The sequence below is a fragment of the Cavia porcellus genome, unplaced genomic scaffold (assembly GCF_034190915.1).
Source record: "Cavia porcellus strain 051 isolate PalLab524CR breed Dunkin Hartley unplaced genomic scaffold, mCavPor4.1 scaffold_15, whole genome shotgun sequence".
Lineage (NCBI taxonomy): Eukaryota > Metazoa > Chordata > Mammalia > Rodentia > Caviidae > Cavia > Cavia porcellus.
Genome location: NW_026947498.1, coordinates 35,191,553 through 35,219,161, shown reverse-complemented (window position 1 = coordinate 35,219,161; position 27,609 = coordinate 35,191,553). Strand labels below are relative to the sequence as shown.

The 27,609-nt window shown below is 33.7% G+C and overlaps 1 long non-coding RNA gene across 1 annotated transcript in view; it reads left to right on the top strand.

Annotated features, from left to right (window-relative positions):
• LOC134470563 (uncharacterized) overlaps window positions 1-26,987 on the top strand; it is a 95,662-nt gene extending 68,675 nt beyond the window's left edge. The window contains exon 3 of the long non-coding RNA XR_010039507.1: window positions 26,894-26,987. This is a non-coding gene — a long non-coding RNA (uncharacterized LOC134470563). The remainder of the gene's footprint in view (window positions 1-26,893) is intronic.
• Window positions 26,988-27,609: the final 622 nt, after the last annotated feature.

The following is a 27,609-nucleotide window of genomic DNA, read 5'->3' as shown; positions in this document are numbered from 1 at the left end:
ACTGCATGCCTCTTAAAAGACTACAATAATTACTTTTTGTATGAATTTATAATTATTTGATTAAGGATTAGCTTTTCTACCAGGTCAAAATTTTTGTCTGTTTAAGACTTACCTATTATACTACTTTAAATTTGTATAATTATTGGAATTGATAAGATTATATGCTATAAACATAATAGAGAGTACCGCATGTAGCTCTTAAAAACTTTTGAGTATTTTTTCTAATGTAGAGACTGTTCTGAATATCACAAACAATTACTCTTCTATGTTGCAAACTGCATTTTAATTGGCTTCTATCTGACACCTCTACTATAAAAATCATTATGATATCTTTTACAACAATTATAAATTGATAGAAAACAAACATTTAAACTGTATATTTACATACATATCACTCCTCAAAATATTATAAATCTAAGACACAAAAAAGAATTGCTTAGATAGTGAACTAATGTGCAATGTTAGTTCTTTTCAATTTAGCCCAGTTTGATACACCACCAAGTAAACAGTACAAAGCATCATTACAACCCTTTTCCATGAATCTACACTATTAATTATACACTAAAATGAAGAAACATGCTGTGCAACAATTTAGTTTTTGACATTAAATAGTAGTTTTCAGAGACCAGTCTCACTAATTTCTATACATGATTATCTAATTATTGAACTATTACTGAATTTTTAAGTAATTTCCCATTTCCTTATTATTTTTTGCTTTTGTTTTATTAGTGATCTTTTCACAGAATTTTTATCACATTCTTGTTAAGTTTTGTATTAGAATAATATAACTTTCATATTAAATCTCAAATGTTCTAAAATCAAATTTTAGGACCTCTAATCTTAATTATTTACATTCCCAATCTCCCACACACATATAAATATTTGTAGTTTGTCCTGTACTCTATCCAAATATTTATATTAATGACCTCTCTTAGAGATACCCTGGTGTCTCAATTTCTCCACACACATTTCATCACGTTTAAATTCACATGTCAAGTGTTAATAGTGTAAAGTTAGTATTCAGGTGGTTGGTTCTACATTGCCAAAAAGATAACAGTTGTTTTTTAGAGTTTTAAAAATGATAATATCATTAACACAGCAACAACGGTTATTACTATTTTTGTGGAGCAGTATGCTAACTGTTTTATTTGCTTTTTCTCATGTGTGCCCAAAAGAACCATTTGAGATCTCATTACTCTTTTTTACAAATGAGAAAAAAAATTAAGCTTTGGTAATTAGATAATAATCCTAGGGTATAGTCGGTCAACTAATAGGTCCCAAAGTTACACGTCTTAGTTCAAAGAAAATGTAAATATGCTACTTAACATGATGAAAAGCACTTTCAAGGTCTAATTAAATGAAGGATTTTAAGAAGGAAAGATAATGCTAAATTTTTGGAATAGGCTGAAACAGTCACAAAGTTTCTCATAAGAAAGAACAGAAGAGGTCAGAGTCAGGAAGATCTGATGACAGGGAGTCTGAGAGGAGAATGTTTTAAAGATATTGTGCTCCTGGCTCTAAAGAGAGGAAGAGGCATATGCCAAGGAATGCAGAAGCTGAAAATGCAGGAAATAGACTCTCTGCCAGAGCTTCCAGGTGAAGTAGCACTCTGATAATCCCTCTTGTGATTCACACTCTGAACTGTCAGAGAATAAATGTGTCAGTTTAATCCCCTAATTGTGGTAAGTTTTATAGCAACAATAAGAAAGACACACAGGATCATATAACTGGTATAAATAGAGAAGCATTACTTTTTAACTGTTCAGTATTTGATTCCCAGTCTCTAACATACTGGCCTATCTTCCAAACACAACAGAATAAATGAAAATGGTGTGATCGTATCAATTTCAAACAATTGACACCAGTTTTAAATCATGTGTTAAATAACTTCCCTAATACTTTCTTTTAGAAATGTATTTGAAATTAGGCAAGATGTTCCCTCTTGTAATGTTAACTTTTACTAATTTTTTAGCTGGAATTCTACCCACCTCTCACTCCTACTACCCACAGGCACCCTGGTCCTGAACCATTTTTTACAGCACTCAATTCAAAAGTTACTTCTCTCATGAATGTTCTCCTGCTCTTTGCAGTATCTATGACTGCCCATTGTGCTGTGTACAGTATTTCTTTTATAGTCTATCATACTCGCCATGTGTTATAGTTATTTATGTCGACTTTCTACTAACTTGTGAGCTGGCCTGAATCTGTGGATGATATTTGCCTCTTTCTTTTAAATCATGAGTTTCTAGCCCTGGATACAGCTCCAGGTAGGTGATCAATAAAAATATGTCTAACTGAACTCCTACTGCTCAGAACTGTATCTTTATAAGCCAGCTCTCACCCATTTAATAACTTCTAGTTTTGCCACAAGGCTTTAATAAATATGGTGCAAGCTCCAAAATGTACTTCTGGGTCAAATATATGGAGTTCAATCCTCTTCTCCACAAATATTGCTGAAATGAGCCTGGATTTGATCCCAGTTTCTGTCAAAGAGAACTTTATAGGCAACTCCTGGCTTTGGCTAAAGCCTTTATCCCAGAGATTCAAAGGCCATTACAGCTGCAAATGCTGCAAATCATAACAGAAAAAGAGGTTCTATTACTAAATTATGTGAACTTTTTCACATTCAACACATCAATCATTCTCCTTAAAAATGTAAATTCTCTCTATACTATAACACATTTATGAAGGGAAAATATTTTAGATCATGCTAGTCAACATGTGAAAACTTATAACTTATTTTACAATCGTTCTGAAATTGTTACATTGCTGTGTTCCAACTGGAAATGGCTCATTATCAAATAGTACTTTACTTAATTGTTATGGTTGATTCTTTGCTACCTCTCTGCCCTACACTACGATGTTGTAGTTATTAAAACACTGAACCAATCACAATACCTGTTTTATTTGTCTTAGACCTTAATTTATACATTCTTGATACCACTTAAGTGGTAGTTGAAAAAGGCTGAATCATAGATTTACCTCATATAATACTTTGAAAGTCTTCTAGTTGCAACACAAAAGTTTATATATTTAAATCAATATATATTTATATATCCATCTTATATTTATATATCCATATATACATATCTAAACAATGTCTGTTTCAGTTTATAATTTAATAATATGCCCATATTTGAAGAACATCAGTCTAAACATACCAGCATAGATTTTTTTTTGATTATATATAATTTCTAATGTTAAAATTTTGGGTTTCCTTGCTTTGGGCAAATTTTTAAAAAATTTACCATTAGGCATTTTACTATACACAAATATCCTATACTTGCACCATCTCTGGCTGCCAGCAGAATCATTCTCACAAGTCTTTGGCTTTAAGTAAGTGTTCTGGATCACTCATGGGATGCATCTTGGGAAATCAGATTTTCAAAGTCCATTTTCTCCTCAAAGTTCACTTTATATAATATTTATCCTCCTTTACAGTCCCAAGGTTTCATGGTTAAGCAATGTCTGTTAGCTTGAACACAAAGCAATTAGTCACAGGGAAACATTCCTGAGTGAGCTATTGTCAACACATACAAGACTGTTCTTCCTTTGGAAGGATTAAATTAGAGTAACAATGAGGTCACATATCATTTTGTACCTCTGGATATTTGTTTTTCATATTGTTACCAATAAATTTTCAAGTGCAGGCACTTATATATTCTAGTATACTGCTATTACCACTTTGTATAAAATGATAAAAGTAAAGAAAGTGAAATGCACAGTTAAAGTATAAGTTCTTTGTGGAGTTAAGTTTTCTATTCACCATCTGTAAAACAAGGAAAGCTAATTTGTCATTATAGTGAGACTCACAGATGATGCCTGACCTACAGTTAATGATATGCATGAGCATTTCACAGTGGAGTTATCATTGTTCTTTGCTGTTATTTAGAAAGAAAACAATTAATCTATTTTTCTTATTACTAGTAGAACCATGGACATGAGTTACCCCCATTTAAGACTATGTTTTCATTAATCACAAAGTGCTAATATTATAAAACATTGGTTCATTTTTAATTTGTGATTTTGGGAAGCACTGGACGATTATCAGCAGGACTTGTGTATGTAAACTGACAAGAAGACAATAAAGAATGAAAAAAATACAAGATATTATAGCTGGGAAGCATTAGAGAGAGAAAGTTTAAAAGGCAGTTACAAATACATCTAATGTATCTATATTTTTTTCTCATTCTCCTAAAAAATAAAGGAACTTAGTATCATTTTCTTTTGGTGTATTTGTTATGTTTGTAGGAGTGTATACCCACATGTAGCTATGTTTATTTTCACTACTGTACTAAAGTTTTAGCTTGTGGTACAGTGTAGGTACAAAATATCCAGTTCAGATTAGGCTATATTTCTTGGCTACACCCCCAAAATACTTATCACATGTAAATAATCATTTACAATACATAATATTATATTATTAAAATACATAAAGAGAAGCTTGGTTAGGAGAATACAAGGTCAATCCCAGTCTGGGTAATTCAAGACACAATCTCAGAACAAAAAAATAAAATAAAATGGGGTGTAAATGTAACTCAGCATGAAGGCTCTGGGTTGACTCGTCAGTAGTGCAAGGAAGAAATAACAGCAGAAACAGTAGAGAACTAAACACACAAATAGTTAATTAGATGACCCATTTCCTATGCCTTTCTTATGAAATATAACCAAACCAATTTATACTACATAAACTCATGGAAAACAAGTTATTTATTGATGTCACACTGTCAACTCATACCCGAAGTCTTCATCAGACAAAACCAGGCACAATCAAAGCTTTGTCCTGTATGCCTTTAAGGCATTAGAACATCAACAAGCATTATGTAGTTCTGTCACCTTTATGTCTTTGTATATGTCTGCCAATAGTATGATTTTTTTTTAAATAGAGAGAATGCCTGACTTTTATTTTCTTAGTTCAATGAATATTTATTGAGCTGTTTGTTTTAATACAAGCTTAACTTATGAACTAGAATATTGATTTCTCACATAGAAAACAGCTTTTCAACATAACTTTCCTACCTCCTAGAGGAATTATAGTTGCAAGCAGTGGCATCTTTTTGTTACTGTAAAAATATATGCTGAGCATGCAGCCCAGCTGAAATCTGTGTGGTCTTGAAGGATATTTCATTCAAGCTGTGGTAGAGACTGGAAAATTATCTTTGCTTTTCTATAGAGTATAACATTCTAATAGTTCAAGTGCTAATTCCTCTGAAGTAATATCTTGGTTTCTTTTCAACATACTAAAAAGCAGTGATTTATTTTTTACATTTTTATTCTTTGTCTATTCTATATAAAATGCCATGCTCCCGAGAGACTCCAGATTTTAAAGTAAGATTAATGAAATAGCAAAAGTCCTGATTTACAACAAAGTTTTAAAACACCTTTTCGGATACTTCACTTCTCTAAATTATTAATCAATGCATTCTGGTTATATTCTTCTACTTTCAGAGAGTGATATTTTATAACTGAGAGTATATACTTTGGGGGGGCTCTAGAAACTTTCCTGATCTTCAAGACAGAAAAAAAATGTCAAGAGTTTTTTTTATCTTCTAGATGTGGAAAAATATTGCTAAGAAATCTGTTATCTTCATGTATATTGGTCTGTCTCTCTCTTTCTTAAAAACTGGACAAAGAAACAATTATTTTTATGCATTTGATATTACATAATTGAATGAATTCACAGGTTATCTTGGTTTCAGGTAAGTTTACCGTGGAGGCTAAGAGGAGATGGAAATTGGAAATGCACTGAGTTAACTTTGATACTCCCCTTAGATCTCTATCTATGCCATCCAGCACTTCTCCAATCATCTGTAACTATTGCATTGGGACAAAATAGCGAATTGTATCATTCAGTTGTATGCGAGCAGGCTTTGGATTTTCTAATGGAAAGCTGAATTAAATATATTTCATAATTAGTGAACTCTGCTTCAATTGGCAAAATATTATAGTTTAGGCCATATATAAAAAATTAAATATGTCGTCAGTAAATGGTGACAAGAAAAAGCATGCAAGCAGAAACATATTTCAAAAAGAAGCTTTTGCATGCCCTCAGAGAAAAGCAAAACTGTATTACTTAAATCCAGGTATTTTAATGTCTATCCAACCAATATATTTACCTGCAAAAATTAACACTATGCTTAGCCATTTCAAAATTTCAGTCTGATAGAAAAAACAATTCAGTTTTCCAATCATGCAGTAGCAATTATGCAGTTGTGCAATCTTTTATTCAATTTGATCATCTGGTAATATCTCTGAACAGTAGCAGTATTTATGTCTTTCTATTGCAGCAGCCACTTACTGTTTATCTACTATATGATATCGCTGAAAGGACACACACACACACACACACACACACACACACACACACACACGCCCTCCATCACTGTGTTTTCATTTAGGAGACTCAAACTGTAGTAGAAAAGGAGGAGATGGCAATGCAATTTGCTTCTGAAATCAATTGAATGGATTGTAGTTTCTAGTAGTAATTTTTTCTTTTCTTCATACTTACTGAGTTTTAACAATATGTGAGTGAGATTATTTAATGTGTAAATTATTTGAAAATGAAATTACTCTTGCAGCTAGTCTTACAGCTGTGCTTACATGCATGAGAGAATCAAAGAGATTTATTCCCTGAATGAAGTACCATTTACTTCATTTTCACAAACAAATTGTTAGCAGAAACAGCATGGGCATCCATAGCAACCTCTCTCCGTGCTGATTCCAATTTCCAAACGCTGTCCTCAACTGACACTAAAACCACTCCAAAATTGAAGCTTTACATCAAACTACCTGAACTATATATATATATATATATATATATATATATATATATAATATTATGTCAGTGCCTAGATACTTTGTATTCAAAGGTTTGTGACTTAAAGAAACATTATATATATCTTAACAGCACTACATTCCAATTGATTTGGTGAGATGAAAGCCATTTACACTTCAGTTTTCACCTTTATGAGAATATTCTTAAGGGAATAAATCTACACTTTCCAGAATGATTGTGCATAAGGAAGTCTGAGGTTGCTAAGAAGAGGTGTTAGACATGCATGGGAATGTATTCGTTACAATCACACCTAAATCTCAGTGATTTCCAAAGTGATAGAGCTAATGTGCACAAGGGAATTGGAAGAGTTGTCAGATATTAATTTTACTTAAATTTCCTCTTATTATACATAGGTAAAACTTTGGGTGAAGCATCAGCTGTAAAGTTTTGTACAAAAGCTAAATAAATGAGATATTCAATTACTTATTAAGGTCATTTAATATGTTTTATATAAAGGAACACATAGAATACAATGTCTTAAAATTAAACTATAGATACTAATTTATACAGAAACATCATATGGAGTTTTCAAGATTTTGGTATGACTCCAGCCTTTGCAATAACCATGATTCTGCCGTTTGCTTTCCTAGGTGATTTGTAGTAACATCTTCAAAGACCAATAGAAAGAAAGAAAGAAAGAAAGAAAGAAAGAAAGAAAGAAAGAAAGAAACTGAAAAATTTGAAATATTGTGTGTTACTCAAAACTAGATATGTAGGGGATGAAACTTAAGTAATTAAATGAGTGGACCTCAGATTAAGCAGGTGCAGAAGCACATCTAAAGAAAAATAGCAAGTTAGCTAATCCCTTGGTGGCATTAGCAGAAATAAAAAGGGGAAAATATTGGAACTTACCTGGTTGTAGCCCAGGAAGGCCAAGTTTGAACTAAGAAAGAAATACTGGGTTCAGAGACAAGTAGATTTGGGTTTAAGTGCTAGCTCTGCCATTAATTATTTGTGCAAACATAAAGCACCTTTAGAGTTTTCACCCAAAAAGAACCTCCTAATACAGGATTGTTTGTGTTAGTAAATAATACACTGAGGAAGATTACAAGGAAATTCAAACTTTCTGTGTCAGGAAGTGATTTAAACACAATCTTATTTTATGGAGAACATGAGATTACCTCGGAAAGAAAACTGAATCTAAGTGCCCCAACTATTTTTTATTAAGTTATCATGTCATTCCACCTGTGTAGCTTCCTTTGAATTCAGGAGTGGATCCAAATGGAGGAAACATGGTGAAAAGGAAGTAACTCAGTCTTACATGAATAAACTCCAACAGTCTCCTGAAAGGACTCAAAAAGAAACTTTCAAATCTCCGATTAAACGCCATAGGGACAATCTAAACGACTGCCAACTTTTAAAATTGGTTGCTAAGGTGTTTGCACTTTTGCAGCAAATCTGAACTTTAAGCAATAAGACATCTTCATTTAGTGTTGAAAAAGTGAGGAATTTTTCTCATAAGGAGTTTGAATAGCTCTTCCAAAATTATATTTTGGTGATCCAGCTTTAAGTGGATTAGAAACATGCAGATTAGGTTTCTCTGGAAAGAAGCTAATTAAGACAAAAAAAGCACAACTTGCTGGGCTAAGGATAGTTTGGCACAGAACCACCTTGCATCTGAAAACAACCCTCAAAGACTTGATGAACCCAAATGGCAGCCAAATTCTCAGAAAACATGAGTAGATGATGGTTACTCATATGTAAACTAAATCTCCTAGTGGATTTACAATCAGTAGAATATTAACTATAGGACTTATAAAAAAAGAAGTGGTCAGAAGAAACTTAATTTTTCTTTATACTCAATTCCATGTTGATTGTACCCTCATCTTAAAAAGTGTGTGTGTGTGTGTGTGTGTGTGTGTGTGTGTGTGTGTGTGTGCATGCATGTGTGCACATGTGGGTAGTTTTTAGCTTGGTGGATGCTTAGTCCAGTGTGTTTGTACAGTACCTCGTATGTCTATGTTAGCTTTAACATTTTTCGTTTTGCAATATACCTTACACATAGAGATAAAAACTAATCTCTAGTTCTCCATAAGAGATCTAGTCTATAAGAAAGATATTTATAATTTTGTTGGTAAACATTCCAATAGGGCATGAATCATATATAGAACTAAACAATGACAATATGAAAGATAAAATATCAAAACTTTGAATTCCAAGAAGAATTTACTATTTTCATCATCTTCTACTCATATATTTTCATTCTGTTCACTGACATTAGAGTCTCCATTACTTTTAAATGCATTATACTCTGCCTTAGGGGTGATTTTTCAAGTTTCTTTATGTCTCTTGCATACCTTGGCATCTGAAAGCCAACTCTCTATCCTTATACACCTGCCCTACAGAGTCACATAGCCTAGGTACCTCTGAAAATCATGAGTACTTATTAGAATGTGAAATAGTAGAATTTCACTGAACTGTATTCATACTAGAGTCAGCTTTGATGTCCACATCCTTTATGAGGGTCGCCTGACCTCCCCAAGAATAATGGGCAATCCTTGCTCTTGGTTTTCAGTCTGTTCCCCATTATCTCCTTGATGAATGATCAGAACATCATACTGTGGCACAACAGTAATCTGGAATCTGGATGGAATGAGGTCAAGTAGTATTTGCTACTTCCAGATCAAAACAATTAATAATCAATTTTAACTTTTCTAGCTCTTCTATTCTATGTCAAAGTCAGAAGCATAGTGCTTTGAGGCACTAGAGGATAGTGAAGCCACAAGGGATAAAGCACATCACCAAATAGATAAAAGCTATTTCCAACCAGAAATATCCACATTGCACTATTACTTGAGCCAGAATTAAACTTAACTTCTCTCAAAACACTGGCATTTCGGAATCTGTCTGGTGCTGTGATCCTATCTAGCATACACAGAAACAGTAGGTTGCTCAATAATGACAGAAAGAAAAATGAGTATGTATACAGATTAATAAGTAACTGTGCCCAGCTCACCAAGAGCTTTCTTTTCTTGGGTTTAAGAAACATCAGTTTGAGACTTTATTTATTTTAAACTTTTAATCTCAAACACATCAGAATGAGGAAGGTAGATGTATTATCTGACTTGGAAGCCAGACTTATTATAAAATTCTATGGACTAAAATTTTTAATTATTTTTAAGCTTTCTTGACATTTCATGTTTTCTTCATAATAACTAAGATACCACTGGGACATATTACTTACTAGTGCTTCTTTTGCCAAAAAAAAAAAAAAAAAAAAAAAAAAAAAAAAAAAAAAAAAAAAACAACAACAACAACAAAAAAAACTCTATCGAGCTTCCAATGTGCCATGCAATGTTACAAGCATTCTCTATGTACTCACTTATTTAATTTTACAACAATTCTATGACAAATCCAGCAGATAATGAAATTGAAGCATTAAAAGGTTAAGTAACTCTAGCAATCAGGCTCCAGAGATTACCCTGCTTACTAAGACTTAGTTATATTGAATTTGCACTATAGCGCGTGAAGGGCTTGAACTGTTAAGGACATGGCATTAAAAGACTGAAGACAAGAAAGGAAATGTACTGGGTGACACTTTCCTGTCTAGGGTGGGAAATTGAGTCAGACAGTTAAAAATAAGTTTTACTGAATGAAAAGTAGATGTTTTCAGGGAATAACAAAAGAGATTTTGGAATATGCTAACTAAGGAATTTATAAACATTTTACGACAGCTACTGATTTAAAAGGTATGCTGAGGAGGTAACTATCATCATGCCCTCCTAGGACACCTGGAAATAAAAGCATACTGTGGTAACATAGACCTCAGCAGAGGGTGCCTTTAAATGTTAGCAATGAAAGTTGTAAGTAAATAAATGAACAACAGCAATGGCGGAAGGGGTGTCTGCTTCCTTAATATCAAACATTTTTGCTGTTTTATTTTAAATTAAGCAAGAGCCATTATTAGGAAACATAGTTCTCAAGTGTTCTAACCATGTACAAATACGACTCAGGTGGTTTCCTCTCCTGGGGCTCAAAATCAAGCAAAGGAAAGAGGAGCGAGGCCAGCAGGTCTTGTGGTTTCCATTGTTTCATTTGGCCACGGTTTCAGTTCTTGGCTTGTTCTGTACACTTATGGAAAAGCAAACCTCAAAGGTTTGGCTAGACCTTTACAAACTGTTTGTGAAATTCCCAAAGGCAGAAAATTAAACCACAGAGCTTTGGGTGAAAAATTCAGCATTATGTTTTTAATGGAAATTCTCATAATAATTATCGTCCTGCTAAAAATGATCACACAGTAGTGGACCAGAAGATACCAAAAAGGGAAATACCAAATTTTATACTGGACCAACTCATAAAGTTAAATCCTGAAGGCAACCTGTATGTCCATCAATAGATAAATGGATAAAAAAATGTGTTATCTATACATAATGGAGTACTACTCAGTTATAAAGAACTATAAATTTGAGACACTTGTAGAAAAGTAGATACACCCAGAAAACATAATGTTAACTAGAATAAATCAGACACAAACGTTCAAATACTATAGTGCTTCTCTCATTTGCATAACATAAAGTAGAAATAAAGAGCAAAATTTTAAAATAATAAAAGAAAACAGAGAGATAGCTCCTTTGGAAAAAGGAAGTGATTTAAAAGACCCATGATGAGCAGCTGAAAGGTGCAGAAAAATGTTTAACATGCATCACGTACATGCACCAAATATTTACAACAAATGTGATCATTATAGGACATTGACATGAACTAAAAAATAATGCTTATAATAATGAAAATAGGGAAAGTGATCTAGGAACAGAGGGAGGGAGACGAGTGGCGAGGAAAAGGGGGTAAAAAGAATCAAGATGTGGTAAGTACATGTTTTCTCTCCCTAAGACGAATGTATACTTCATGTACTACAAACATGAACTAATACAATGAAGTTTTTTAAAAAAGCAGACAGGAGGAGAGGAGAGGAAAATACAGAACAGAGACAGGAGGGACAGCAAAAGAAGGAGACTGTCCTTTCTTTCACTAGCTCTAAGCAGAGCCAAATTTAACCAGAGGCAGTGAATAAATTTCCTACAGAAATGACACTACAGAGAAAAAGGGGAACGACGTGAAAGCAAATGGTGAACATGATTCATTTTACAATGTGTAGTTTATGTTAATGTTTAAGTGTTATGGATTTTACCCTCTAAGCTAATTCCATTGGTGTCACTTCTAGTGACTGTCCCTATGAAACTCCTATATGGTCTTCAGATCACTGATGTCACAACCAATGCTGCAAAGCCTGTCCTTAGAGAGTTTTTAATGTGGACTCTATAACAATGGCTTTACCAAAAGTGGGATGTTTAAGTGTTGGATTATATAAATAGTAAACTTATCAAGTTTTACACATTGCCCCTGAATGACCACTCCAGTTTGTACTGAACCCAAATTAAATATTTTTGTTACCTTCTAGCTAATAAATAGAAGTGATCAATATGATACTTTTTTGTTAATCTGAGCATGGAGTATGTATTTATCATGTTTTTAATTGCAAAATTCTGTCCATCAGCAGTTCTTCAAATATCTGTTGACAATCTAGTTTTTTCTGTGTTGTTTAGTACTATACTATTAACTACTTTTCTAATATAGTTCTTGTATTTTGACCATTGTATCTTCTTGTATGTTCTTGTATCTTCTACCCTTTCATCTTTATCCCACGTGTTTACTATCATTTTTGTCTTGAGTTTCAGACATCTGCTTTTATATAATTCAGAGACTGTAGCTTTTCATATATTTTTTAAAATATGTTTTTGATTGATCAATTTTTGTTAACATTCTATGCAGATTCTGCCCTGTTTCCAGGCAGTGGATGACTCGGATTCCAAATCTGTGCTATCTCCAGATGTGCAGCAGGCTGTCTTTGCTGGCCGCTTCCTCCCCAATACTACGCTCTTGTTTCAGCCCTGCCTGCTGTTGGCAGATCTAGAGCTGAGATATTTCCTCTAAGGGGGAAGCGGTCCTGAGAGGCCAGGCTGGCAAAGACACTGCTCTCATCGCCGGTGCATGCACACAAGATGAGCACACTTTTTTCTTCCTTAAAAATTAAATGGTTAATGAACAGCAGTGGAGTATATATTATATGCCAAGCACTGTGCTCGTTGCTAGATACTTAGCAGTTTATTTAGTCTTACAAAACCCCGGTGAGAGAACTGCCATACCCATTGACAGTCTATAGATGAGACTGAAGCAAAGGGAGGTCAAATAAACTGTCTAGGGTCCCTGAGACAAAGGAGATCCCATCTTAGTTACCCACAGACTCAGTCCTTGGCACTAACGTGTTTCCAGTCCTGTGTACCATCTCCTTTATAGTCTGTCCAGCCACTCAGAAGGAACAGATATCTCCCAGTGTTACTGAACTGAGGTGCCAGGATTGCTCAATGTCTCCTACATATAGGTAAACCAGAGTCCCAGGACTAGGCCAGTTCACCTCAACCTTATATACTTGTCCTCCTGGAGACTTATCCCATGAAATACTCTGGGATTCATATTGGGACAGTGAAGCTGAAGGATCTGGACATAGGTCCTAGCATCCCTGACGGAGAAGGAGGGAGGGAAGGAGAGAGAAAAAAGACAGAAAGAGACAGGGAGAGGCAGAGACAGAGACAAAGACAGAGGCATAAGTAAAGAGACAGAGAGACAGAGTCTCATATTTGCTTCTAGAACCCTCCCATCTTACTATTGACTCATTAATGACAAATTTATTTTGGGGGGCAACTTTGTGGAACACAGCAGAATAGTCTTTGTTGGAAGCCAATAATACACTAATATATATATGAGACAAAGACTGTTTCTTAATGCGAATCCCAATTTTTACTCTGGAGATTGAAATGACCAACCCTTCAAGACACTTACAACTTCAAACATGAGGTTTGAGAGTGAGGTCTTGTAAAATGTACCCATTGTATTAGTGGTGGTTGTGGGAGCAGAAATTGAAGTTTGAATACAGGAGCAGTTGTTGTAGTTGTGTTCCAGTTGTTACTGTGAGATAATTATTTGGTAAGGTCCATCACTCTGTATTTTTAAACAGAGCCTAAAGCCTGGAATTTTATGTGAAATTTCCAAATAAATGTAGTAACTAATTTGAGTACTTTAATCTACTACAAATGGCAACAACAAAAGTACTGACATCATCTTAACTGATGTTAAATAAACGTGAATTAAAACCCACTGTTTTCTAATGAATGTTATGTGCGGCTTTATTTTGACAAATTACTCCTTGAACTGGAAAATAATATGTTTTTGACTCAACAACTTCTTGTAGGAACACTGTAGAAGTGCTTCTTAAACAACTATGGAAATTGGCTAAAAGACTGCTGTCATTCACACTATCATTTGTTTGTGGAAAATAAGGTTTTGAATTAAGAGATGAAAGGAGGGCTTACCATAAAATCTCCTCTACATTTTTGAACATGCATTTACTTTCAAATTGTTTTAAACAATGCTACACAATAATGCTCAGTAACACCCACAATCAGAGTACATTATAAGTTCATAATAATTAAAGGAAATACTAGAATAATAAAAAGATTCAGGGGAGAAGCAGGAAGATGCTACACGTATCATCAAAACACTTTTGGTGGTAAGCAAGGCTAAATGAAATGATAAAAGGACACTCCAAGCTTCCAGAAGAGCATGTTATACTGTAGCAGCTCATCTGTCAAATAGTTCTCACACACAGGCAGGTCTTGCCCTTGTTTCAATAGCTTTCTCAATGAAAATAATGAGAGTATAATACATGTGTCTTCGTTGGCAAAATAAAAATACATTGGACTCAAAAATTCTTTGTGAAATTATTGACCCAGAAAACACAAAATTCAGAAAGATGTTTTTGAGTTTATTTCTTATGCATATATCAGACTTCTCTTTTCTCCTGTGCTACCCTGAAACTTCAGCAATGCTGTAAAAGACAGAAATTGTGATTGGTCTGATTTGATCAATCCCAATCATCACTTTGCTTAATACTCTTGTGTCTATTAGGAAAGGTGAACTTCTGACCTGCATCTGAGCTGCTTGTGTTTGCATCTGTGTCCATTTAAGCACGTGTGTGATTTATATGTCCCTGAATTGCTTTTTATGAAGTACTTTTAGATTTACATTTAATTCATATTCTCTAAAAAGAAATGAGTATAAAATGATTATATTTTTCAATTCTTGGATGTAATTTCGGGAATAATTAATTTTACATATTTCTGGACTGCAGAAAACCCTTCAGGTAAACATAATACCTAATGTCTTTCAAAGTGATGAGTTTCTCATTGATCTGTGAGGCTGCTAGCCCCAGAAAGGTAGCGAGATAAATAAGCTACCACTATGAAAATGAATCTACTCACTGTCTATTGTGGAAAAATAACAGTGAAAAATAACCAGCAGAGAGATCGTTATCAACTATAGATTTCTAAGCTTTGAGAAGAATTTATGGGATGTTAAGTAAATGAATTCATTAAAGAAATGAGTGTGAATATATGCTAATATTCATGTAAGTATTAATACATTTTGGAACTCTGGCCAAGGAACTGTATTTAAAATACTTTTAAAATGTATTTATTTTTTCACACATCTAGCTTACCTCATTTCATCCCTCATATATAAATTTCAGCACATATGAATGCAATCAGTGCATGTTTTCTTCTCATCAAGTGTCGAATATCTTAACAAAAATAAAATTAAGTCATTTTGCTATGTAATATTTATGCACTTACTCAGTTTATTAAATGTTAAGTCATTGTGAGTGTATAATATTAAAAAGTTGTAATAAGAGTCATGAAAAATTTAATATTTGCAAAAGTACCTAATATGTAGATGAAATGTATTTCTTGGGCTATATCCATGCATGTGTACTTCCTGCATATTATTTTTTTCCTTGTCATTATTCCAACTGTATTACACATACCATGAAAATGTCACCAATCTGATAAATATGGATCAATGAACTATCAAGTATATGACCACTGAATAAGACAAGTGAAGGAAATGAGGAAGGCCCATATTTCCTGCTTGATTATTTAGTTCCATCTACTCTTCTAGAGGAATACAGATAGCTAAATATATTTAAATTATAATAATCTCATAAACTATTGTCATTATCTTTACTAATGGAAAAAAATAGCATTGAGAAATTTTTTAATGCCAAAGAAATATTTATTACTGGAGTTGGGGGAACTCAAAGCCAGAGTCACCTTGCTGTCTCTGTCTATGATTGCAGTGTATCAGATAGATTCTTCTGTCAAAAAACTATGCACACTGTCTAAACTTAAAACAAACAGAGATCAGTTGAGGAAATACGGACCAGGCAAGAAAGCTACATTTCAGTGGCCAAGATTCTAAAGAGAAAGAAAACGTAATGACAAAAGTTTTAATGTTTACTATTTTTTTTGTTTTTGTTTTTTTTTTCATTTTGAACATACGTAAATCCCCAGGATAATACACATAGGCTGGGCATCAATAACGTCATAGAATATTTTTTGTCTGATTCGCTGGAATGGGATAGGAAAAATATCAGAAATCATGGTTACCATGTAGATGACCAAGTACCACATTTATTTGAGAAGCCAAGTTCAGCAAGAAGAGAGTCTCAGAGATATGAAGTGCCATTTGATGTATCTTTCTCCTCTGGTCTTTCCCAGTTATTAATCTTTGCATGAAGTGGTCAAAGTTTAAAAATTTGGAGGAGGACTATTGGTAAAGACTATGACACCCAATAGAGCTTTTAACAGATTCATAGTTTTACAGTATAAAGAACTGTACTTTTTCTTTCTACCAAAATGAAAAACGATAACAAAAACAAAAAGCAAACATACAAACAAATAAAAAAGAAAACTCATAAAGATTCAGAATTTCAATTAACACTGGAAATCTATTCCGTTTTCAAAGAACCAAGCCTTGCCAAATCCTGAAATCAACTTAGAAAAGCTTGACCCATAGTGGATCGATATGCCACCTGCCTAAGAGATGAATATTATAATGATTTACAATAGATTATGCTCCCCTCCCCGCCCCCCCCCCCACACACACACATAGAACCTCATGTGTTTGTAGGTGGGACTTTTGGATACTGACTGGATCAGGGTTGTATTATACTCATCACTGGATTAGTCTGCTGATGCATTTATAGGTAGGTGTGATGTTAGGAACTGAAGTTCTTGGGAAAGGAGTGGGGCACGATGAGTGTGTCCCCAAAGAGTGTATATGCCCCTCCTCCTCCCGCTCCTCCCTCCTCCTTTTACTCCTCCTTTTGCTCCTCCTCTTCCTCACTTGATATCTTTCTGTTTCTCCTCGCTATGCCATGGACTGGTTCTCCTCTGCCATGCCCCTCTGCCATGCCATCCTGCCTTCAAGCCAGCCGGACTATGTACTGGAACCTCTAGAAACTGAGCTAAAGTAAGCCTCTCCTCTTTTAACTTGTGTCAAATATTTTGTCCCAGCAATGAGAAAATAACTGACAAATATTAAAAGTGAAATTACCTAGGTTCTCTACATTGTTCACACATGTTGATTGTATTTGAAAAACCACAAAGCGGGGGGCTGGGGATTTAGCTCAGCGGCATAAACACCTGCCTTGCAAGCAGGCAGACGTGAGTTCGATCCCTGGTACTGATAAAAACGAAAAAGACAAAAAAAAAAAAAAAAAAAAAAAAAAAAGAAAGAAAAGAAAAACCACAAAGCTTTGGTGGGAACAGGAATAGATTATCAAAAACCAAAAAGACAAAGAAAAAGTAAAACAGTATAAATAAACCAACTGTGTTCAAGATGTGTGCATTAACAGGAAAAAAAAAACTCCCATAATTTTGACTAAATTGATTAAAAAGTAGCAAAAACATAGAATAATTTAAATAGAGATTTCACACTGAAAAATGAAATCAATAAAAATGTTTAAACCAAATATTTAAATTTTTGAGATAATATAATGGAAAGTTAGAACAGAAGAACAATGATGAGATGAGAACATCACTCAGCAGGGTGGAGAGCACCATCTATTTGTCTTTTAAACTTCTTATTATTCCAACTGTGAAAAGCTCAGGGCATTTTGCTCCCCTCTGTGGGCTTAGGCAAAAAGGTTATCTTCTTGCTGAGACTTTCTGAGATCATCTTGTTAGTAGATCTCCTACCACTCCACCTACCTGTTCATTATACTTGCTTCTTGCTAGGATTTATACCTCATATCCCTTAACCTCATGCACTCTAAAGTGGGGTTTGGAGAGGAGACTGGATTATGGAGATGTGAGACTTAGTGTTTAGTCCACTCATTGGTTTATACTAAATGTGACTTGGGAGGTGAAACTTGGCTGGAGAAGCTAGACCATGGGGGAGTGGCCTGGAGGAGTCTATCTCCTTCCCTCCTCACCTCCCTGGACCACAGGCAGCATGCTTCAAGCCCTGGTATCTTGAGTTCCTTCTCCTCTGCAATGACCCACTGACATGCCACCCTACCTTGGAGCCATCTGACTGCAGTCTGACACCTCTACAAACTGGCAGCAAGGAATAAGCCTTTCCCTTTTACAGTTACACGCGTCAGGCATTGCATCTCAGCAAGGAGAGGGATTTAAGAAACCTCTTCTCATATACATATGTCTGGCTAAAAATGATAAATTTAAGAACTATTCTTGTTTTGTGTAAACTTAGCTTGAATTATGTACTTTGAGTTCTATTTACATTTATAAAATGATACTAGTGTATGATTTAAATATTGTTAAAGGGTAAATAAGATAAGGCTAAGCTTTATCAAGGGATAAAACAACATATTGGAGAATTGAATCCTCTGGGAAATTAATTGAAAACCCATAGATTAGTTAATCTGAAAATAACTGCATCACAGTAAAAACCATAATGGATTTGATGTCAGCTATCTTGGTCCCAGACCTCACTGAAAATTTTATATGTGTGATGATTTGGTCTATCAGTTTTCAGAAATACAAATTGAAGATAGTATACACATTAAAATTAAGAGACTGGAAAACAAAAAGGATACTAAATAAACTTGGTATTATCATTAAACCTGTCAAAAGTATAACTCCTTATGTCCCTGATCATTCCATAATATATCAAATAGCCTAGATACTTCATTACCCAAATAGTGCCTTCATTTCTCTTCTGATTTTTGGCTATACATATTTCAAAAATGTCTGTTTTACTTTATCTTAAACAAGGAGAGAAAGGTATAGAAAGGAATTTCATGCTGGGAGTTTGCCAGAATCACATTGATTTTATAATTAAGGGCTATTTCCTACATGAAGCATTTAATTCTTTGATGCTCAGGTATTGAAAATGATATTGTCAAGTTAGAAAAAATGTAAATCATCATCTTCTTCCTTAAATAAAATGGTATTGAGGTTGTCTTGAAATCAATAAGGAAATCATTTGTGGAAAAAATAACATTTTTTGTTCACTGTCTTAAGTAGCTCTATGTAAAGCGAATTTTGAATTTTATATGTCAGGAGTCAGCAACCTTCTTAAAGTAAGGACTCTATTTGAATTATCACTGCTTTTGTAGTGGGAAAGTAGTTATAGACAATATGTAAACAAATGGGAAAATCTATACTCCAATAAAACAGGACAAGACACAGGCAGCAAATCCATGACAAATTCAAATTTATCAATCACTGGTTTAAGTAATTAAGAAGTTATTATGATCTAACCTTGAATGTATATGTAAGAAAGCATTTTACCTTTTCATAAAAATGATTCATCCAAAAATGTAAAGCTTAAAACATGCAACTTAAAATGTTGTAATAAGATATAAACCTTATGCGAAATACGAGTTGATTGTTGCTTCTAGTAGAGATTTACATGAAATCTATTTTTTTCACTTGATGGAAAGGCCCACTTTCAGTGAGGTGTGGCTATATGTCTACATTTTAGACAATAGAAATCGACAAAAGTTTTTAAATATGTGTAATTTCTAGAGTTGGGTCATCACCCCCCCCCCCTTGTATAATTGTTAATATTTTTCCATCTGTCAACCAGATGCACAGGATCTAGAAAGGACTGAGATGCCAACGGATGGAAGAAGCCTAAGTCACTTAGTGACTATGAGAAACAAAATCCTTACCCCTTCTTGCCATTAGCTGAATTTGCTATGCATGACAATTAACTTCCATTTTGTTGATGCATTGATATATTAAAGCTGACATTTTACTAACTATCTTTAACCACCATAAAGCATAAATTAGCATGAGAAAACACAAATGGGCAACACTGAATGGGTGAGTTTGGGGCAGGTGGTGAGGTCAGAAGTAAGGCAGGCTTTATGATGCCAGTCCCGCCTTATCATGATAAACATTTGTCAAATGGAGGCCTGAGATACGTCAGAAGTGAGGTATGTGACAATTGGAACTGTTATTTTAAATCAAGTGGCTGCAAGCAATAAGAATCTGCTAGCATACTCTTGGCTGTCTCTACACAATTTTGGAAGAAAGAGATGAGCTCTTGCAATGTTAGCTGCTATTCATACTGAGACAGAGAATTAGATAGTTTGCAAAACAAAAATATTGATTGTTGGAGGTCAAGTAGGAGGAAAATCTGAAAAAAAATGTAAATGCAAAAAGCCAGTAAGATGTCTCAGTTGCTCTTGAGTCTTAAAGTAAAAGATCAGATGCTCAATGAAGGTTGTTATCACCTAGTCCAGGAGAACTACTAAAAATAGCTTTGAATTGTCTGTCTTAAGAAGCGTAGAAAAGAGTAGAGATCAGAGACAGAGAAAAGAGAAAAGAAAGAAAGAACTCAGTCTTGAGATTTATCTAGAGAAACACTGGATGTGGCTGTTGGCAGGCAAAACTCACAAAATAAAAATCCATTTTAAGGGAGTTTTATTTCAAAGAAATTACAAACTTGGATTAAAAAATGTTTGAGTATCCAAGATCTAAAACAACTTTTGGACCCTAAGGTAGGAAAGAAATAACAAAACTCTATAGTCTCCAAATGTGAAGCTGATGAATATAATCACTTCGTGGATGAAGATAGAAACTGATCAAGGTATCTCTCAGCAGAAATCGGGTGGGTTTAGATTTGTCTCTAATTCCTCCTTTTTCCAAATCAGAATCCAAAAGAAATACGTGAAATGAAATTAGGGATGTTTCAACTAGACCTCATCCAAACAGGAAAATGCTTTTGGTCATCACTAAGTATATAGTAAAATATAATAATGATGCAACTTAAATAAATTGCATCTTTGCATAAACAAATATATGTATGCATAACTACATGTACATATATGTATCGATTTTTTGTTTTCAAACTCACTATATTCATAGTCCATGACTTTTCCACTTCATAGTCCATGATTAGAAATGCAGTAATTCTGGTGAATGTACTGAGGAGATGTCCAGGTGACAAGTACCAGGTGAGCTTTCTTGGCCTAGGTTTCTTCTCAGGTGGTCTTTATCTTAAACAAGTGAGGTAACTCTTGTATGCCATGCAGTGTCCTCTTAACTACGTACAGCAATCCTTTAAAAATATACACATCAAAATTAGATGGAAGAGATATCTCCCTGTTCCTGATCGCCTTTTATTTTTTTCTTTATTTACCTTTTAAGTTTCTCACATAGAAAATGTCATAGCACATTTAAACCTGTGTGTCTGATTTATTTCACTTAACATTGTGGTCTCAAGAATCGGAAACAAGGAGATAGATCTTTTGCAAAAGAGAAAGGGACCAACAGAGAGATGGACACAAGCAGGAGGGAGGAAACAGGAAAAGGATAAAAAATAATGAAAATGTCTTCTGTAAATGTATTACCTCCTCATGACAGATGTAACCACTATGTATCATAAATATGTACTATTAAAAATAAAACTTTGAAATTTAAAATGTATAAAAAATACCCTTTGTTCAAAAATCAGACAGACATTGATATCAGTTTGTTTGTTATTCAGAATACAAAACCACTTTCAGAGTGAAAGCTGAGTTTTATAATTATAAACTGTAATATTTAAAATCTAATCTTCACAAAAATAATGCACATCAATGTAATATGCTTACAAACAGAAGCAAAAAGTCGATATTTTTTTTTCCTAATGCATAACTGGAAAGAGCAAACTTTCTTCCCTAGTCTATACTGTACCTCAGCTCACCTAATGATTTTAATATAGGAAGTCACTTTTAATATTAGCAATTACCTATATATAAAATATATTTAAATTGCTTATAGTGATGAACGTCTTGACGAATTAAAAGTTAATGAACTGAAAAGTCAGTATATATATGGGTGGGTATAATGTGTGATTAAAAGCTAACTTCATGATTAAAATTTTAATATTTTACTATAGTAAAAAGAAGAGTGACAGTAATCCCCCACAGAACACTCCCCTTAAAACACATATCCTATTGTTCTTGAGTCTCTCTCAAGATGTTCTTAAGTCATATTTTCTGAATATCCTCTGTTGTACAGTTGTGGTTGAGCAGGTGTCAATAATTGATTCAAAATATACACCTTTCATGATTGTTTTAGCGCTGGAGAAGTCCCAAAAATCACACATTGCTAGATCTAGTGAACTGGGCAGAAGTGGACATACTGTAATGATTTTGTAAACCCTTCTGTTGGATAAAACTCAACATCAGCATTCACTGTATTTTTGATCATGCCTGTTAAGGACACTCATGAAATAGGACTTCCACAACTGTTTCAGAAAGTGGCAAGGATGATGGAATAAGTGTATTCAAAGGGAGAGGGAGTATTTTAATGAGGATTACTGATAGTGTGTTCCTCTTAGTCAATTTCTTCATTGCTGAGATACAATATGTGATACCCACAACTGAAAGAGAGGTTTATTTTGACTCACAGTTTGGTCCATAGTCTGCTGGCTCCAAAGCAGGCCAGCAGGGCATAGGGTCTCCATGAGGCTGCTCATGGCTTGGTAACAGGAAAGCAGAAGGAGAGCGAAGGGAGGAGCTGAGAAGAGATAAACACTTCCAGGGGACACCCCCAGGGCCACAGCTCTTCAGGTCAGGTCTGCTTCCCAACAGCCATTCAGCTGTAAACTAGTCTATTGATGCATATTGCTCCACTATGATCCAATCACTTACCCCAAAGCCCTATCTACAAGTTCATGGGGCTCTGTTGAGACATTCCTACATAAATCACAATGGTGTCTTTAATTGTATTTTTAAAATTTAAACATTCAACACGCATTGCGATCCTATCTTTCTGGATATATAAGCTCTTTCTAGATTGCATAATGAAAATAACAATGATACACCACCACTTACTGCAAAAAAGCAATTTTTATGTCACAATTCTAATATTTGAATTCTAGAATATTTGATATCCAATCATACCTTATTATATTCTATACATTTTATCAGTAGGGGTGCTGGAAATAACTGCCAAAAGCCCATGAACTTCTACAAAATGTTAGTATAAGTTATATTTTTACATTTTATTCCATTTATAAATATATATTCAAATAATATTTCAGTAAATCTGCCCCCCCCAAAAAAAAAGAAGTGGAATTGATACAGAGGTTTTTGACCTTGCAAACAGAGCTTTCTTTCTTTAAATGTGTTTTCAGATAAACCAGTTCAAATGTTTATTAGGTAGTGTTGAAATGAGAGGTAAGAATTACTCCACAAAGCATATATATATATATATATATATATATATATATATATAATATTTACTAGTTGTCTTGAGTCAGAATACTTTCAGCATATGAATCACAGGAGCATCAGTGTTAACTCATAGAGCTCAGGGCTGGAAAGACTCTTAAACTAGCCCAGAATTCATGCTTCCTCACATCTTTATTCTTTCCTATAGTTGAATGTTGATGTGCTCAAAAAAAAGTGACTAAATGACAATGAAATAATAATCAAAAATTACCTCCTTTATTTCACTCTTTTTTATTTCAAAACATTATGTGGTTTTAAATAGCCACCACATTTGAAAGGGCAACTAAAAAAAAAAAAAAAAAAAAAAAAAACAGCAACTGTACCTGGACTCCAAACTCATTTCATAGCACTGAAGACAAAGGCCAGTGAAAGAAAGAAAAGTATTATGAATAGAGCGTGATGTGCACGTAAAAACGAAGGTAAATGCATGCTTACCTTAGATGCGGTATGCAGTGCATGGAGATGTGTGACAGGTGATAAAGACACAGCTTGGCACAATCAGCAATTATTTTTGGCACCTACAAAAGAGGTAGTGAAGCAGAAAAATCTGTGCAAGAATTAATCTGTAGCTGCACAACAGCAGTACTTCATCATCGTCAAGCTGTGGCACAAAGCACAACCAGGCATGTAGAAGTTTCTTAAATGTCAGACCATAAAAATAAATTTTTAACAATCAAGCAAAAACATATATTTAATAAAGAAATAGTGTATGTAAATGCAGGGGCAGATTGTCTCACATATTTTGGTTTTAGATTTAATATCTTCAAGAGTAAAAATTAATTGGCAAAACTATCTCCAAGGAATCTTACTGCAGCCAACTCAAAATAATTTCATAATTTTCGGTAACAAAGCATTTGTTCTACAAGAGCTCTTGCAATTAAGAAATTTGCACCCAGTTTGGGTCATTGGTAAAGGTCCTGTTCAAACTAAGTCAAAGAGGTCAACGTGTATTTCCAGTCTCCAAACAACTAAATTCTTATATACATGTTTGGGATATCTGTCTAGTGCTGTTTTCTGTACATTTAAACCTGTCATAATCTCAGGAATAATAATCCAGTTGCCTTCTGTTGGCAATACTCCTTGGCCTAGTTTTGACCAATTACTTCATTATTTAAACTCAACATGCAATAATACTTTTGAAGACAATACAAAGAATATAAATTTAAATAAAAATTTAAAAAATCCAAAATATGCAACAAATTTAAGTGAAAATGTTTTAGCATTTATATATTATTCTATTTTGTACTTGAATCATATCATCACAAGTAATTTTTTCTTGTAAAAATGAATCAAAGGCTATATATTTTCTTGATTTTCTTAATAAATTGTTGATTTGGGTGCCAAGATAGTATTAATTTGTCAAGATAAACTAGAATCACTAATTCATACACTGTTTTATCATGCTTTTCAATGTACTAATAAATCTTGGGGGTGGTGCAACACTTGATTTTTCTTAAAAAATCATATGAAAATATCAAAATTCTTATCAACTAACTAAAGACATTGTTTAAAGATACATGATCTGGTCAAAAATACTTCATTTTTATACATTTTTGTTATATTATCAAGCTACTTTTCATTGTGTTCATCAACAAACCATCGTTTCAAATACCATATAAACTTAAATAGAGCAAAACTCTAAAACAAGACTTCACGTTGTCTAATTTTTTGGACTTGCACTTCAGCGTTTGTGTGATCAGTAAAATCTGAGCCAAAAACGCAGGATAAAATCTCACAGTTCCTCATATGTGAGGAAGTCAATTGAAACTGCGCAAGCATAATCAAGAGGACAACTGGAGTTAATAATTTTCATTTAGCTGCAATATTACTGCTCTATGAATACTGGCATCTTGCCTTATGCATTATGTATTTTTGTTATGCTTAGCTTGCTTAAAATCACAAATTTGAATCATTTGTAACTGAATATTATAACTAGAAAATATTCAGTCCTCACCCTCATCTTGACCCCAGTCTCTCAACTTCTTACATTCAGGTTTCATTTGTCTTCCCAGTGAACCAGCACTGAACTTTAAATAAAACTCACACTCTTTCCATGATTTCTCATCTCTGACCTGTGCTTCTCACTAAATCCTTCAGAATCACCCTTGCCTCTTCTTCTCCATTTGCCAGCTGCAAAGTATTATTGAAGCAAATTATGGTTTCAGTTCTTGGAGCTTTTCATAAATTTATACTGTGTAGCCAGCGCTACTGTTTGACCATTTGAATGCGGCTCTATGAGAGCAAGATTCAAGATTAACTCATCTATTTTGGTCACAGTTTTAGTCACAAAGCCTGGGATGGAAAATCTTGATTTGTATATTCTCAGTAAATTTTTGATAAGTAAATAAATAGCAGCTGCTCAAATTATGGTCATTATTTTCTGTATTTACTGTGCCCCACTTTTAAGATCACTAAAAAAGTATTTCCATTTCTTCCTCTCCACTGTTTAAATCATAAAGATTTTTTTTTAACCAAAGAATGATTAACAGGCAAACTCTAATTTCCAGCTAATTTTCTGAACATTCTCTATCTTCTATTTGTGTGCATACTTTTGTATTTTCTCTTCTCTCTCTCTCTCTGGTCTCTTAATAAAAACAAACTCTGAGATAGCTCTTCTAAACCTGTTCCATGTTGTCTTCATTTTCATTTTTTTCCCTCACTTTTTGCTCTTGTCTGAGTAGATGATCATATTTTGCAAAGGGAAGGCAGTAAGGGTTAGGATAAATGGAAGAGGCAAGGAGTAAATGGGCAGGGGAAGAAAAAAGCATTAAGATGTGTTCCGGACAAGTCCTGGCTCGTCCTGATGAGCACAATCCCTATGTACTCCAAACATGTACTAATAAACTCTAAAAAAAATTAAAAAGAACCAGAAGAGAAAAACAATTACACTCGCAAAAAAAAAAAAAAAAAAAAAAGGAAAATGAATGAATGATATTTGGCACCATACTCATAAGTGAAATAAACTCACGTATGTAAGCATCATGTTACCTCCTTGGTGTGAGAAACTGAAAGAGTAAAATAAGGACTAAAATGTTCAATAGATATTTTGAAATGAGAAGAAATTGTTCAAAAAGGAAGAGGGACACGGGAGAAGGAAAGAGGAAAGGAAGGAAGGGAAAAGCAAAAAAGTACAAATAATTATACTGCTAGTTCCTGTTATTTCATTGAAAAGAGAGATTCATGTTAATATTGTTTAGAGAATTTTTTATATCCCTATATCTTCTACTCTGAGTAACTACTTTTGAAGATGACAATACCAGTGTATTAATGAATGTTATTCTATTATTTCATTTTGAAATTTTGTTTTATCTTTTCATTAATTAAAAACATAATGAGATAGTAGGAAGAGAAATACTAAAATTTTAAACTACTTTTGATAACGTTAAAGAATTGATGTTTTTGTTGACAATAGAAAGTCACTAAAATATTTATAGCAGAGTGATGATGAGATCACTTCATTTGTTTCGATACAGGTCTTCGAGAGCTATGTGAAGGATGAATTGGTGTAAAACTGCTATCAACTGCTGCTTGGCTGTTTACAAGTACCTTGGTATTTCTTCAACAGGTGATGACAATTATGATCTTCTTTTAAATAAGCTTAAAAGCTTGAGGAATTATTTTCTTTGTTAAAATCGTTTGAACATTTTAAAGTAGTTTTTCTCTTAAATTACAAAGCTGTTTAATCTTCTAGAGATAATGATGCTTCAATAATTATACAAGAGTGTGGGGAAAATTCAGTTTTCCTTCTTTGATTACATTGAAAGTAATCTGTTTTCATACAGATACAATAATATGTAAATTTTTAGAATAATTCAAGTAAGCATAGCTATTTTATTCCAAGTTATGTTCTAAAAGTTTGATAGTTTTTGTCTATTCTTAGGAGATGACTTTGTTTCTCAAAAATTTGTGTCTAACTTCATCTCTAGGAAATTCTTGTAATACCAAATCTTAAATTATTCACTTAGACATTCCTTCTAATTCTTAGTCTCTTCTAACAGGAATAAAATATTCAATTTTTTTTAAAAAAAATGGCTCATGTAGTATAAATTCTGCTCCTAAATAAAAAGAAAAAATCCTCACTTTTGATACAACTTTGGTGTTATATGAGAACTCAGACCGTTGGCAATCTCATTCTTATACTTGCCTCTTACTCCCTAAATTCATAAGCATAACAACTGGCATCAAATGT